Genomic DNA, 16,209 nt, shown 5'->3' with positions numbered 1-16,209 from the left:
ATAATTCCGACTTCAAAGACAAAGCAAAAGAATCTTTGCAAGTTGTCTGTGATTGTAGGCCTACCTTTTTTTTTTTAAGTTAATGATGCACAAGTATAACTCACAAGTAGAGTATTAAAAATTTTATGGCTTAGCTAAACTTAGGTCTTCCCAGCTGCTCGGCACACAGGGACGCAAGCTCTCTCCACAGACATCTGTCATAGTCGACCAACGACTAAACAGAGTTTAAGTATCTGATTAATATGCATGAGTTAAAATGTAGCCAACGCGCCATCTGACATAGAAAAGAGCACCCGGCTGCATGCGGCCTCAGAACGAGACAGCTGGAGGTCACTCACAAAGGCCGCGGGATACACATTTGAGACCAAAAGAAAATCCCTGCCGAGGACAGACGCAGACAGCCAAAAGAAAATCTTAATCGATCACCGGCGGACAATGGTCACACTTGCCCTGTATGTGGCAAAATATGTAGGTCACAGCTGGGACTGATTAGTACACCGGGCAAGCATCGAGGTCAGCGGTGGACATATGGGCATCAGGGAAAATACCCGGTGTGCCGGTACCTAATGGGGTCGCCGAATAGGCCATTTTGAATGGTAATAAGTACCATAAATCATTGGCGTTCTAACATTTCGTAGAACTTTACACAACTTAATAATGATGTCACCTAGATCTATAGCCACGTACCATGCTACTGGTGCTGTACAATCCTCTAAAATCGTATATTCGGGTGAGTGTATAACGAGATGCTTAGCTTTTAAATTAGTCCCTAATTGACCATTATGATGGGTTAGTATTGTATGCAGTAATCCATAGATAGCGTGGCAAGTCAAATTCGCTTCAGACCTATAGGCCTATTATTGGGTTGGTTTGTCGCAAGATCCCCGCTACAAAACCTTTCACAACGCAGAGTTTTACGCGGCTATGGAAAGAGAAAGGTGTGGAGAAGAAAAATAATTGAGGGAGAAAAAAAAAATACTGTAAATCCTCTGCTAAGACTACAGACAGTAGCAGTAAAATAACTGATTTCCTCGTCAGTTTGGTTCAACCGAGTCAAGAACCTTGGTGAATCTCAATAGGATCTCGTTCACGAAGATACACTCACAATGCCGTTTCCCTACTCTGTGAGCATACCACGCTAGATGACGCACACCCCCCACCCCATTCAACTCATATTCACGATAAGACAGAAACCTTAAATTCCTCATGAATGTGAATATACACCTCCTGGTGACCTCCTAATACTAAGTGAGCCGGATGATATGGTAATGCCAGGGTCAAATTTGAACACCCAGCCCGCCCCTGGTCAAGGTTGCAGTTTATTGTATTAAAAAAAACAACGGTCTGCGGGCTTTTTCAGTGCACGGACCAAAGGTTTGGAACTCACTCCCCATTGATCTCAGACAGACAACATGCTACACCACTTTTAAGAAGAACATTAAGACCTACTTCTTTAAAACTTTTTTTTAGATTAGTTCTTGAATTAAAACTGTCGTGTTTGTGTTTGTAATGTTATTACAGCGCCTTGAGCCTACATTTTGTTTGTTTTATAAATAAAATTATTAGTATTATTAGAAAGTAGGCCACTGCATTTGGTCTCTTGTTTTTGTTCCTTGGCGTCGTACTATGAGAATAAGCAAAATATGCAATTACATTAATAAAATATGCGATTATTATACACATTTAGGTCTATTGTAGATGTTTCATGTGCACTAAAAAAAAGGTGTCTATGCTACAGATTTGACATTGACATTGGCGATGTTAGCGATCGCATTATCTAGAAGTTATATTGTAGGCCTAACTCAACATTGATGAGAACCATTTATTGTTTCATTGACAAGTCACATGCAGAGAATGTTGGGAAAAAATAATTAAAAATTGGGACTGGCACGAAATATTCATGTGTGTGTTTTAAAACAACTGAAGAACTTGAATGATACATTCGTAACTAAGTGACGGTATATGTGATGCTATCTACTTTGCTGATGATAGATGAGACGGGCTGCTCAAGTAATAATCTGATTTAATTTGGAAGAAAATGGTGAATTATGGAGGGAGTCATGTCTCCCGTGAACCCTCTCCGTAAGTTTCGCTCTAATTCCCCAAGCAAAAGCTCCACCACATACCTACTCCAAGACATAATTGTCCTTGTTAATTTAACATCCAACACGCTCCTTCCCCCCTGTCTCCCCTTCTCCTGTCGCTATATCAACTCTTTTCTAGCCTTTTCTTGGTGATAAGCCCCGCAGTTGACCATAAACGTGGGTGACATGACTATTTCAAGTCTTTGACCTGGTAGCTAAGTAGCTAGACTGACCAGGTAGCTAGACTGACCTGGTAGCTAAGTAGCTAGACTGACCTGGTAGCTAGACGATCCAGACCATGCACTTTCTCCTTCTTTACGATTACATTTCCATCGCGACACGATACCTGAAGTCTCTCTCTCTCTCTCTCCCCTCTCTCTCTCTTCCTCTCGTCTTGCTGAGTCTGCCATCAATAACTGGAACAAGTTTCGAGTCCAGATCATTCATCTCCACACTAGTATCTTTAAGATTAAGACTAAAATTATGTTTATTGCTGTTACGCTAATGAGGAAGTGAATAATGGCGTATATTGATTACATCATATCATTTTCTATGTTTGTAGACATCATAACTTTTCTTGTGTGCAGTGACTATATAGACTAAATAGCCAACTGATTGTACTGCATGGCATTGAATTTATGGAAACACATTCATCTTAGAATGCTACATTGATGTGGTGAGTTGGATTTAATCCACTAATTTTACCTAAAGTAGTCTTTACACATTTTTTTTTTTACAGTATCACGATGACAGGGTCGGAACTAGGCTGGAGGGTGAAGGGAAGGGAAGTGGAGCTAAGAAAAGCATTAGATACGTTTAGTGCAAAATGTATATTCTTAATAGAACTAGTCTAGATCTAGTATTCCGTCACTCAGTAGTAAATACAGCACGCTGTGTGAAAAAGCCGGAACAACTTTACAGTCGAGTAGATCTAGGTTTAGTTGTTACAACGAACCTTGAGATTCTTTTGTTTAGGTATCCGTGTCAGCTTGACATTTAGTCGTCCCCCCCCCACCCCCGTTTGATTGGATCGATACTTTTCATTACTTTTTTTTTTTCTGATTAAATAGACGTCAGTGTAGAAACAGAGATTTTCCAGTGAGTTTTTTCCAATGACTAAACATGCTGTAGTGTATCAGTTATGTGTATGACCTCGCGCCATGGAATGTTACCGGTTTCTCCCACGCTTAAAAGATGAAAATAACTGCATGCAGGTACGCGTTCTGTGAGTACTCGCGAACTGGCGGTCTATCTCTTGTTATAGAGTAGGGTTACGAGACATCCGGCAAAAGGAGGCCATGTCCTCTTTTTTAAGGTCATGTCCTCCGGCCGGCCGGCATTAGCCTAAAGTGTGAAAATGTCCGGCTTTTTGTTGTTTACTGCAATGGCATATAATGTACTAAGAAAATTGACAACTTCATGTTTTTTTTTTGTTTGAATACAAACATTCCTTTGTTAGATCAAAAAATGTTAAGTCTCAAGACGCGTGATCATTGTGTTGATTTGTATGGCCTGTTTATAATGTAGCATGGTAAATGCACGCGATAGTTACCAATAGATAGGGCCTATAGTATCTACCAATCAACATTGCGTGAGGGCTGTTGTCAAGTTTATGTTTAATTAGAATTTGCATTCAAGATGTCGACTAACGTTAGTGCTAATAGTAAAAGAGAGGAAGTACTTTCTCAGATCAAAGAAAGACTTTAAAAAATGGATGGCATCCTTTGAGGAATTCCAAAGCTTTCGCTGGCTGTTTCTAAATACATTCAAAGACACTACATTTGATGATGTATTGCCATACATTTAGTAGGCCTACCTATGAAAAGAGGTATTGATCTCAACGATGTTCAATTGTTTGAACTGTATTGTAAATTGAAATTAGGACAGAAAGTTGATTTTTAGCGGTCCCCGTAAGGGGAAAAAGCCGCTATTAGGTTTGTGCAAAATGTCCGTCTGTCCGTCTGTCCGTCTGTCACACTCAGATCTCGAAAACTAGAAGAGATATGAAAAATATTATTTCATCATTAAATGCGGGTTGAAAAGTTTAGGTGCAACGGCTACTTTTGGTTTTCTAAAAGCAAACCGTTTAATTTATAAAATTAATTATGCAAGCGATTTTTTCATAAAAATACACCAATTCTAAAACAATTACGTAAATGTAAGGGAGGCAATGTTACAATATGCTAACAAAGATGGACAATTTCTGTGTATTTTCAGTATCACTAAGTCAAATATATTTTAAAAATGTACAGGAAATGTTTACAACAAATATAAATAATAGTTAAATATGTTTTTTCTGGTCAACTAGCTGCTAAAATTAAAAGAAAACATTTCTGTTTGTTTATAAAGGCTAATAATGCATTTTGTATGTAAATATCACGCAAATTTTTTTAATGGACTTTTTATGCAGCGACTTTCGTGCAGTAGCGTAACGTCGCTACATAGATAGGTGCTAAACCAAGTCCTTAAACTTTTTTAAAAAAATCAGATTTTACTTATTTTTTGTTTAGTGCCCCCATCCGAATAAAAGAAGCTTATTTTTGTGCGTTTTGTCTGTTGGTCGGTCTGTCCGTCACGATTAGATAAAAAAAACTAGAACTCTAAAAGCTATTGAAAATCTGATTTACACTTTAATGTTCCTCCCGTAACATCTCAATAGTTTTAAGTATCTAAAAATTGATTGTTCCGGATTTTTTTTGTGCAAAACTAATCAACCCCAACAAATGTTTGTTTGCTCTTCTAATTTATATTACATTCAATTTCCATGCTTAAACGTTGCAAAAACACATTATCAATAATATTTAGTTCCGTTTTTTATGTAAATAGCATATTAATGCTAAATCAAAATCTCTATACTGACTTATATTTCATTAAGTGTAAAAATGTTCCGGATATTGTTTTATAAAACATGAATTATGCCTAATTATTGTTTGAAATCGCATAATTTACTAATATTACACTTATATTATTTGACAATGCGTCACTATAATTTGGTTATCAATATCAAATTGTTCCGTATTTTCATCTTTAAACAAATTTTAAAAATATCGACAATAGGTTGTTCAGGGCTTTAAAAAAAAGTAATTTACTAGAATTGATTACTGAAAATTACTTTTTAGACATTTAATTTTCTTGCTGAAACATAACATAGAAGTTTTGTAATCGATAAAGAATGTTCCGGATTTTGTTTCTTACAAATCGTCGCCAGAAATTTCCGAATTTATTTAAAAATCTACTAACGCCAAATAATTGGTTGAACTTCCTCTTCTAATTAATAAACAAATAATCTTCTCATTTACGAAAAAATGTTTTTACGGATTTTTATGAAAAATATTTTAACTCACTACTCTCTTACAGTACATTTAACTTTCTACCTAAAACATTAAAAAATCTAATTATCGTTAATGTTATGTTCCGATTTTTAAGGAAAACAGAATCCAAACACCAAAGTAAGGTATGCAAATCTCTCCACAATGCTGTAATACATCTAATTTTTATACGAGACCATCCAAAAAATTTAATTAACGGTAATTTAAATTTACGGCAAATGAATCTTTGAAACATTATTACTTTTGACCATCAAAATTAAATCACTTCTTGAATATTATTTGCGAATATGCAGATCCGACAGGGATCCGACTTCGGCGGGGGCCGCCTCTGAGTTTGTGTAACACAAACTCTCTTTGTAATCTTGTTTTTAAATAAGCTTCTTTGCCGTGCGCTTATAAACAATACTGTTGTAATGAAACTTATCTTCTTATTTTATATAATACAGACGTTACTTCAAAAAAGAAGATGATTACGTCCTACGCGTCATGCATTCAGTCATGCATATTAACCAATAACTTAAATTCTGTCAAGTCACTGGTTTTTCTGGCTAGCTCAGGCAACCCATTCCATGCTATAATAGCACTAGGAAAGAAGGAGTATTTGTACAAATTTGTCCTAGCATATGGGATGAGAAATGTGCCTTTATTTTTGTGTCTTTCTGAGTATTTTATTAAATTTTGTTTTTGTATTTGAAGATTATGGTTCAGTGTTTTATGTATAATTGCTACTTTACTTTTAAGTCTTCTATCCTGAAGGCTTTCTAAATTTAATGATTTTACAGGTGTTACTCTAGTCAAATGTGAATATTCGTTTGTTATGAATTTCACTGCTCTATTTTGTGTCTGTTCCAGTTTCTTAATGTTTTCTTGTTACCAAGAGCCCCTCAAAATGTTTGAAATTTTCTTTTGTATTCTTGGGCAATGGGCGTAATGCCTTAAGAGAGTTTAAAAAAGGAGAAATAAACTATGACTGGACTCAGAGAGAGGCTTCTTCTCACAAAATACAATTTAAAAAAAAATGTCCTGCATAGATTTTCACACGTATGTTAGCGCGAATGGTGAACTAATGTTAAAAGTCATTTCTTCTGAGAAAAATAGAAAATATAAACAAAAAAGTTGCATTACAGCCCATTATTTACTATATCAAATAAAGTTCATTAGAAAAAAAAAAATTTTTGTCCTCCTTTGTAAGGCTTAGTCCTCCTTTTTGTCCTCATTTGGCTCACAAATAGCCCATAGCGGAAGGATAAAATTTACGTTAAATTTGCTTTTTTTTTTTTCGAAATTGAGGTCACTATGAAAGAGTGCCTAGTATTCGGTGCCCATTTTTCCGCCTTGTCAAAAAGAGCCCAATTTAACTATGCCTAAAATTCCAGTGCCTAAACTTCCTAGATCCCTTTGTGGGACGTACGTGATACACGAGCCTGAGACTTTTTTTTTTTCGCCTTAAAGTAATGCTGCTTTTTTTTTTTTTTTAGGGGGGGGGGGTATACTGAAATGAATTGTACTTATAGATACACTGTCGAAATCGATAACAATTTAAAACAAATTTGATTCTTGATCTACTATTCGTACTGTTTGAGAACAAGATTACAAAGAGAGTTTGTGTTGTCACACAAACTCAGAGGCGGCCCCGTCAGAGTCGGATCCGCCTATTCGCAAGGAATATTCACGACGTAATTTTGTTTTGATTGTCAAAAGTAATAATGTTTCAAAGATTCATTTGGTGTTGTAAAAAAATGTTGTTTTTTTTTGTAAAAATTTTACATGTTTTGGTTGTTCCTTCAAAGTTAAAGATAATTTACTTCCTTATCCAAATCTCCTGCTGGACGACGGGGGATGGCAGCGAGCAGGATATGAAACCGGGACCGTCGAGATAATCAGTCCAGGCATAGCTGCTAACTTAATAACAAACTAATAGCCTATTACTGATAAAGAGATATATTACACAGTACGGCTTGACAACTACCGGATATGCAAAACCGGTCCTAACAATTGCGGGGCCTTATGCAAAACTGATTGCGCATAGCCTAGTCTGGGTGGGAATAAGGATAATAAGTGAAAATTAAGATTTATTATTAGAAAAAAATTCGACTTTGCTTTTTTTTATCGCATGTAAGATTGGCGTTTTCCGTAATAAATGACATTCACAAATGACAATTTTGTCAATTTTTCAGGAGATTTTTATGAGTTTTCAGGAGATTTTAATAAATGAAGAACATTTCCAGGAATTTTTCGTATATATTTTGCAATTTAATAATTAAACATAGAATTAGCGCGGGGCCTATGAAAGCGCAGGGCCTATGAAAGCGCGGGGCCTATGAAAGCGCGGGGCCCACTGCAACCACAAAGGTTGCAAGTGGACTAAGACCAGCCTGCGCGAGCGATTTTAGATAATCCTTTGGTATTGATTTGTAATCGAAAAAAAAAAAAAGAAGATAAGAACACGCATTGAGCTTGTTCTTCGACAACAGAGCTATTGGCATTTTCATTTAAATGGAACTAGAATGAGGAAGTAGATCTACCTAAATTAATTTTCTGATTTGGCACTCTTAAGATCTGTATCCACTAGATCTAGATCTAAAATATAAATTTTGGAATAATGTAGATATAATTTAGATAAGATTTATGTAAAAAAAAGGCCCAGATAATCTATTAATAGACTGAATGCAATATTAAATTTAAAAATAGTAGATTAGTTTTAGTATTTTATAACATTGCAATATTGATCTAGACATTTGGAAATAAAAATCTACACTTTAAGTCTAGAAATTGAAATTATAGATCTTAACATAGTCTAAATAATGGCTGCCTGGTCGTGCGGTTTCGCGCTGGACTGTCGTTTGGATTTATCGATCCTCCCCTAGGTTCAAACCCTGCCCACTCCCATCCCCCGTCGTCTTGCCGGAGGTTTGGACTTCAGCTCATCCGAAACATGTAAAACAACAAACATTCTAATCTAAACCAAGAAATTCTAGATCTATAATCTACAATGATTTTAATTAGAATATACATCTAAATCTAGTTTAAAAAATCTAGCTCTAGTTTAAACAAAATCTAGATCTAGTGTAAAAAATCAGATTTGATCTAAATCTAGCTATTATGTCTTTTTAAAATACAAGTGAGATTACAAGGTTTAATAAACATTACAATACCGAGTTGTTTTAGCAATTCATTTGAATAATTTATTCCATATGACGCCAAAGGAAAAAATCCACTACGTCACACGACCTAGTTAGACTCAAAAATGTCATCAATACGAGCAGGTTGTCGAGGGTTCATAGACATTGGTGCACCGAGTGAGTTCTTTTAGCATTTCATTTAAAGAATTAACTCCCTATGACATCAAAGGAAAAAAAATCCACTTCGTCACACTGCCTATTGATACTAAAAATGTCTTTATCAATACGAGCATGCTATCGAGGGTTCATGAACATTGGTGCACCGAGTTATTTTAGCATTTCATTTAAAGAATAAACTACATATTATGTCAAAGGAAAAAAAATCAGACTAAATATGTTTGTATGTATGTTTGTATGTATGTATGTATGTATGTATGTATGTATGTATGTATGTATGTATGTATGTATGTATGTATGTATGTATGTATGTATGTATGTATATATATATATATGTATAAATATATATAAGTATTAAAGACGCTTTTTTGTGCGTTTTGTCTGTCATTCAGTCTGTCCGTAAGGTTGATATAACAAAAAAGACTATAAGCTATTGAACATCTGATTAAAATTTGATTTCCCTTCCGAAACATCGCCATAGTTTTAAGCTGCTATAATAGATTGTTCATGATGTTTATATATATATAGTGAGAGAAAATAAGAATTCAAGATAAATCAAATACCGTTAATTAAATTTTTTGGAATGGTCTCTTATGAAAATTAAATGTACCATAGCCTTGTGGAGAGATTTTCAAACCATAATTTGGTGTTAGGAAGTTGTTTTCCTTAAAATATCGGAACATAATATTATCGATAATTAGATTTTTCTAACGTTTTAGCTAGAAAATTAAATGTAGTGTAAGAAAGAAGTGCGATTTTACATAAATAAAGTTAAAAATATTTTCATAAAAATTCGGAACAACCAATTTTCGTAAATGAGAAGAAGATTATCTGTTTGATTTATTAGAAGAGGGATTTCAAACAGTTATTTGGCATTAGTAGATTTTTCATATAAAATTCGGAACATTTTTGGCGACGATTTGTAAGAAAATTAAAGTAATGTAAAAAAAAATGTTTTACATAATTCGGATGTTCCTTCAGAGTTGAAGATAGTTTACTTCCTAGTCCAAACCTCCCGAAGGACGACGGGGGATGGGAGCGGGCAGGGTTTGAACCCTCGACGGTCGATAAATCCGAACGACAGTCCAGCGCGCAAACCGCACGACCAGGCAGCCATCGATTTCATTTTCAAATCAAAATCCGGAACATTCTTTACCGATTAAACAACTTTTGTTATGTTCCGGCAAGAAACTTATCTGTAAAATATAAGTCTAAAACGTGATTTTCAATAATCGTTTCTAGTAAATTACTTTCTTATTTTAAAATACTGAACAACCTATTGTCAATATTTTTGAAAATATTAAGTCATTTGACATAAATTTGTTTTAAGTTGAAAATACGGAACAATTTGATATCGATAAATAAACTATAGTGACGTATTCTTAAAGAATGTAAGTGTAATATTAGTCAATTATGCGATTTCAAACAATCATTTGACATTATTTATTTTTTATAAAACAATATCCGGAACAAATGTATAGTTAATGAAATATAATTCAGTACAGAGATTTTCATTTAGCATTTATATGCTATTTACATTAAAAAACCGGAACAACTCATTATTGATCATGTGTTTTTGAAACGTTTAAGCATGGAAATTAAATGTAATATAAGTTAGAAGAGCAAACAAACATTGGTTGGCAGAAACATCTGCAACAATCTATTTTAGTTACTTAAAACTTTTGAGATGTTTCGGAAGGAACATTAAAGGTTAAATCAGATTTTCAATAACTTTTAGAGTTGTTGTTTTTGTTATCTAAAAGTGACAGACAGACCGACCGGCAAACAGAACGTACAAAAATCAGCGTCTTTTATTCTGATGTGGGCACTAAACAAAAAATAAATAAGATCTGATTATTAAAAATTTTTTGAGGAAATTGATATGTACGATGTGTTGTCGCTACTTGCTACGCTACTGCACGAAAGTCGCTGCATAAAATCTCCATTTTAAAAAATGTGCGTGATATTTACATACAAAGTGCATTCTTAGCCTTTATAAACAAACATAAATGTTTTCTTTTAATTTTAACAGCTAGTTAAACAGAAAAAAACATCTTTAACTTATATTTATATTTGTTGTAAACATTTCTTGTACAATTTATAAATATATTCGACTTAGTGGTACACATAAAAAGCTATGTCACTTTGTTAACACATTGTAACATTACCTCCCTTACATTTATGTAATTGTTTTAGAATTGGTTTATTTTTTATGAAAAATCGCTTGCATAATTAATTCTATAAATTAAACGGTTTGCTTTTAGAAAACCAAAAGTAGCCGTTACACCTAAACTTTTCAATCTGCATCGCATGGTGAAAAAATATTTTTCATTTCTCTTCTAGTTTTCGAGATCTGAGTGTGACAGACGGACATTTTGCACAAACCTAACAGCGGCTTTCCCCTTTCGGGGGCCGCTAATAAAACATCTTATAAGGCATGGGGGATACGACAACGATGCGAATAGGAAAGAAAAAGGAATCGTGTACAAAAATAGTTTTAAATCAAAGAACGCTTTAGGTCACAGTGTCCAGCTCAGTCTTAATGAATTTTTATATTTAAGAAAAAAATTTCCCACGCAGGCGGCCACAACCCTCGCGGCGGCCCTGCTTGTGTCATGGGTCACATCACCAGTAACAATATATATATATATATATATATATATATATATATATATATATAATATATATATATATATATATTTCACATTTAAAGACAACTCCTCTTGTATGAAGCTGAGTATCACCTTTAGTAAAATCATTCAATTTAGAAACACTTCAGGATAGAAGACTTTAAAGTAAAGTAGCATTTAAAAAAAAACAACAATACCAAAACCATAATCTTCAAATACAAAAACAAAACCCAATAAAATACTCAGAAAGACACAAAGATAAAGACACATACCATATGCTAAGAGAAATTTATACCAGTACTCTTTCTTTCCTATTTCTATTAGAGCATGAAATGGGTTGCCCGAGTCAGCCAGAAAACTCAATGACTTATCTTTTAAAATACAAACGTTACTTAAAAAAAAAAAAGAAGATGATTACGTTCTACGCGTCATGCATCTAGTCCTGCATGTTAACCAATGACTTAAATTCTGCCAAGTCAAATCTCAAATATAGCATAGCACTAGGGCTCTACGTCTACTGTAAATCTTTGCTATGACTCAAAAGTTTATTGACAAATGATTAAATCTACTTGTTAGACCTACTTATGTTAGAAAGCTATTTTTTTTTTTAAATTGCGTAATTTTATATTTTCGGTGTTTATTTTCATTTTGCGATCTCATTCGGGGCCATCAAATTCACTTAACCTTAGACCTCCAATTACCTTTGACCAGCCCTGGGGGTGGGGTGTGTGTGTGTGTGTGTGTGATTTTTTTTGCCTACGACACTTAACTGAAGTTGTTGCTTGCAGTAATCATGTCTTTAGAAACATTTTCAAGAAGGCTCCCAACAGAATTATTTTAATGACATTAAAGTTGTAATTAAACAAAAAAAAAACACAGCTGGTGCTTCAAGTCTAAACATAAACCCTAATTAAAAAGACGCCCTAACCTATATATTTATGTCCGGGAGGAGAGATTTATAATAACACTCAGGCGTGCATTCTGGTAGAACACGTGGTTGTCAACAATTGTGTGGTTGTCAGCCATTTGTTTCGTTTTCCTTGAAGGACTAGCAACCGACTGCTCGAGGTCACGTGACGTGACCTAACCACGTGAAGCTAAGACCCTATGCGTTTCATTTACGTCACTGACCTTCTCTTGGGGAAGGGTGTTGTATGGAGCACAAATAGTTTTTCTTTTTAAATACGAAGTTAAGGCATTTTTACCGTCGAGTATGCAAAATAGTCTGCACTTAAAAAACAAATTACATTAAAAAACAAAAACAAAACCTTGCTTAATTTTCTGAGTGTGGAGGGGAACGATAACAGATTAACAGTAGCATTCTCCATACACTGTAGGCATAGTCAGTGGAGTCATTAGGGTCGGTGTCACCCGGTGTGGTGTCACCCGCCATCAACTTTTCCCAATAGAAACTATTATTAATTCTTTTTGTTGAACTAATACAGTCAGCTGATAACTTATTTTTTTTTTTGCACAAACACAAAATGAGTAGAAATTCTATTAAAAAATCCCATTGTTTTCGATATTTTAAAAATAGCTTTTGCATATTTTTACAATGTATTTTTATTAACATGATCTAAATATGTTTCCTTTGTTAGACTTAAAGACGGGAAACGGTATAATATTACGCTGTGTTATTCAAACTTTGTCAGCCACCTTAAGGAGGAAATGTACTTTCCCTCTACCTTAGTCATGGGGTCGGCAACCTTTTGAGTTAGGAGAGACAAAAATTACAATTTACAAAATTTCAACGCCTTTAAAGAGCCACACGATTTTTTTCTTCCAAACAATAAATAATACTTGTATTAATAAAGTTTTGCTTATAAAAAAAAACGAATCTATTTATTCAAAAGAGAAAATATCAATTTATCTTTATATAAATATTGTTTTACACAAAAAATATATAATATATAATATATATATATATATATATATATATATATATATATATATATATATATATATATATATATATATATATACACATATATATATATATATATGGTATTATTGGATAATTACTTACTTAAGTATAAAATTTAAACAATTAAACGTTTACACACAACACTAACCTGTATTTTGATAACAAACAATTAAGCAAAACAAATTCAGTGATAACTATGGCTTTGCATGGTTTTAGAAAGTTTGGGTAAAATTTGGCTCATAGCTTCACGACTCTAAATTTTCATTTGTTAGTTGGCATCTTACTTTACTTTTAATTGTTTGCTCGCACGAATATGCCGATCCGACGATAATCAGCCTTCCATATGCCATCTTTTTCACCTGACTGTAGCAATCTGGAAGACTATTCCATGCGTCGAATATAAGTGCCTCATCTCGCTGACCACTTTTGTTGCGTTACATACATTTCTGGATCTCCAACTCTTCCAACTTGATTTTCAACTCTGTACATTTTCCACTACACAAAGTTTTACTTAATAATGCGATCAATTGCATGTCTAGAAATCCAGAATCCATTTCAGATGGGTCTAATGTACTATTAGTGTTGAGAAGATTTTTTTTTATAAATGCTACAGTCGTTTTATTAGTTTTAAATTGCTCAAATAAATTCATTTTTAATTTTTCTTTCTGTGTTGAAGTACCTCGAGTCAACAGTTGCATTGGTTTTATCGCAACATTGCTTTACAAATTGAAAATGAAGTGATTGACCGCTCTGAATAATGTCTGCAAAAAGATTCTTTTTTCTTCAAAACAAACGAATTCTTCTTCCAAAACATAGACTGGGTATCCCTTTCCCTGCAGTTTTAGATTCAGTTCATTTGATTTCTCTGTTACACCATAGAGTAAAATGCTTGCAACCATTTGTCGTTCTCTAATTCAGGGTGATTAATGCCTTTAGCATTTAGGAATGTATTTAATTCATTCAAGCACAAAGCAAAACGTTTCAACACCTTACCTTTGGAAAGCCATCGCACTTTATTGTAAAGAAGGAGGTCAGAATACTGAGTCTCCATTTCGTTAAGAATTTTTTAAACTGACGATGATAGAGTGCTTTTGACAAGATACTGTTAAAAATCTTGATTAACAAATTCATGACCTGAACTATTTCGGCCGGAGATGTTTGGACACAAAGCGCTACTTGGTGTATTATGTAGTGAAACGTAAGAATTTCTTGGTTTATATTTTGCACCAAAGAATTGTAGTTACTCCTTTAATTTTTCATGTCCTTCTTCTGGCTCAATTAGTTGCTATTGAAACGATTTTATTTAGATTACAGTGGCTTCAAAGTATTTTTGCATGCCATTAGCTGTATCTTCTCTCTAGTTTGTCACGAGAGCGGTAGAAATCCTAGAAGTTTTGCTTTTGGATCTTGGGAAGACATTTTTGTGACAAAAAGTCTAACTTGTGCCGTGTCTTTTATGTGGCAAGACTCATCTATAGCAAGTTATAAGGCAGAAGAAAGTTGAATATCTTCCACCTGCAAATACTTACCTTTCAAGACATGGGGGCGGGTAGCCCTGAAAAGCGTGTACAAATGTTCGAGAGATAGAATCGAATCAGAACGATTTTTAAATGTTTTTTTTTTCGATAAAATAAATAATATTTGCGCATGGAACTAAAGAGCCGCAGCTGAACATCCAAAGAGCCGCATGTGGCTCACGTGCCGCAGGTTGCCGACCCCTGGTCATTGTGACATAATGGGAAGTTTTGTATTTTTTAGCTTTTGTAAAGACAGGAGTGATTCCCCTTAAGAAATTTATATAAGGGCATGTAATGTGTATTTAGTTGCAACTTGCTCCTGAGTTACCAGCTTGACCACTGGACCTGTGTTGTGAACTGTATATATATATTTTTTCTGTTGGTTTTTGGTCGTGTGTCTTGTGGTACTCGTGAGAAGTGTGCCCTTCTCTAGAGATCTTTGGGCTGAGTATATCTTTAGTCATTATTGTATTTTGTATATTATGATTAATTAGTTGAATTAGCTTCAAATGATTTTCAGGAAGTATATTGTAACCCTGATGTTATACATCCTGGGGGTGGGGTACTCAAGAAAGTGACATATTTTTCTAGACTTGTCTCTGATGTATTCAATTTTTTTTTTGAACCACCAGATAGGCTTTCCCGAACGGATGACCATAAGTGGGATTCCATGAAGCTGTTAAGGCTTCCACGCGATGTTGATTCTTGGAAATATATCTAGTGTAGATCTGACTGGAAGTAACGCTGAACTCAACTACTTCAGTAACACCGGCGAAAGGCCGAAACAATCAAATATGTAGTCGACGCTGATGTTGTTCTACACATATATTTAATAATCAAGAAGGGAATCGTCCGATGTCAGCTATGTCCGTATATCTATTGTACTGCTCTACAAGAAGCGTCTTCTTTTAGCGTCACTTAGAGCGTTCTTGTTTTTTAACCAACTTTACGTCATCGTCGCTAAGTAAAACTTTACCCTATTCCCGAAACAAATAACTAATTCCTAATCATGTCATAACAAAGCTTATAGGTTTCCCTGAAACTTATAGTTCATCAAGACCTTATTTTGGCTAAAAGTGGCTGTATTGGCCCGAATAAAATTGTCAATTATTAAGAGTGACAAAAAAGCAACAACTAAAACAAATTAATTCCACTTATCTTATTCATGGTGAACCAGTAACACAAACTAAAAACGCAAAATACCTAGGTGTTATAATAAATGAAAAACTGTCATGGAATCCCCATATTGATGAAACTATAAAAAAAAATCAAACAAAGCATTAGGATTTATTAAAAGAAATTTCTATAAATCAAATAAGAACATAAAACTAAAATGTTATTTAACCTTGGTTAGGCTAATAATAGAATATGCATCCTCCGTTTGGGACCCCTCAACTCAAGAAAATATTAAAAAACTGGAACAGAC

The 16,209-nt window shown here is 34.2% G+C and overlaps 1 protein-coding gene across 4 annotated transcripts in view; it reads left to right on the top strand.

Moving 5' to 3' along the window:
- The first annotated feature begins 2,511 nt into the window (after positions 1-2,511).
- LOC106053441 (glycoprotein-N-acetylgalactosamine 3-beta-galactosyltransferase 1-B-like) overlaps positions 2,512-16,209 on the top strand; it is a 46,238-nt gene continuing 32,540 nt past the window's right edge. For 2 of the 4 annotated variants that reach the window (XM_056017827.1, XM_056017815.1), the window contains exon 1: positions 2,512-2,760. The gene's annotated coding sequence lies outside the window, so the exon portion shown is untranslated. Of the gene's footprint in view, positions 2,761-15,102; positions 15,232-16,209 lie in introns of those variants that run through there. The other 2 variants (XM_056017834.1, XM_056017809.1) reach the window with 2 other exon arrangements.

The sequence above is a fragment of the Biomphalaria glabrata genome, chromosome 1 (assembly GCF_947242115.1).
Source record: "Biomphalaria glabrata chromosome 1, xgBioGlab47.1, whole genome shotgun sequence".
In the NCBI taxonomy this organism is placed as follows: Eukaryota; Metazoa; Mollusca; class Gastropoda; family Planorbidae; genus Biomphalaria; species Biomphalaria glabrata.
The sequence above is the reverse complement of the archived record's forward strand: the minus strand, read 5'-3'. Positions and strand labels throughout refer to the sequence as shown.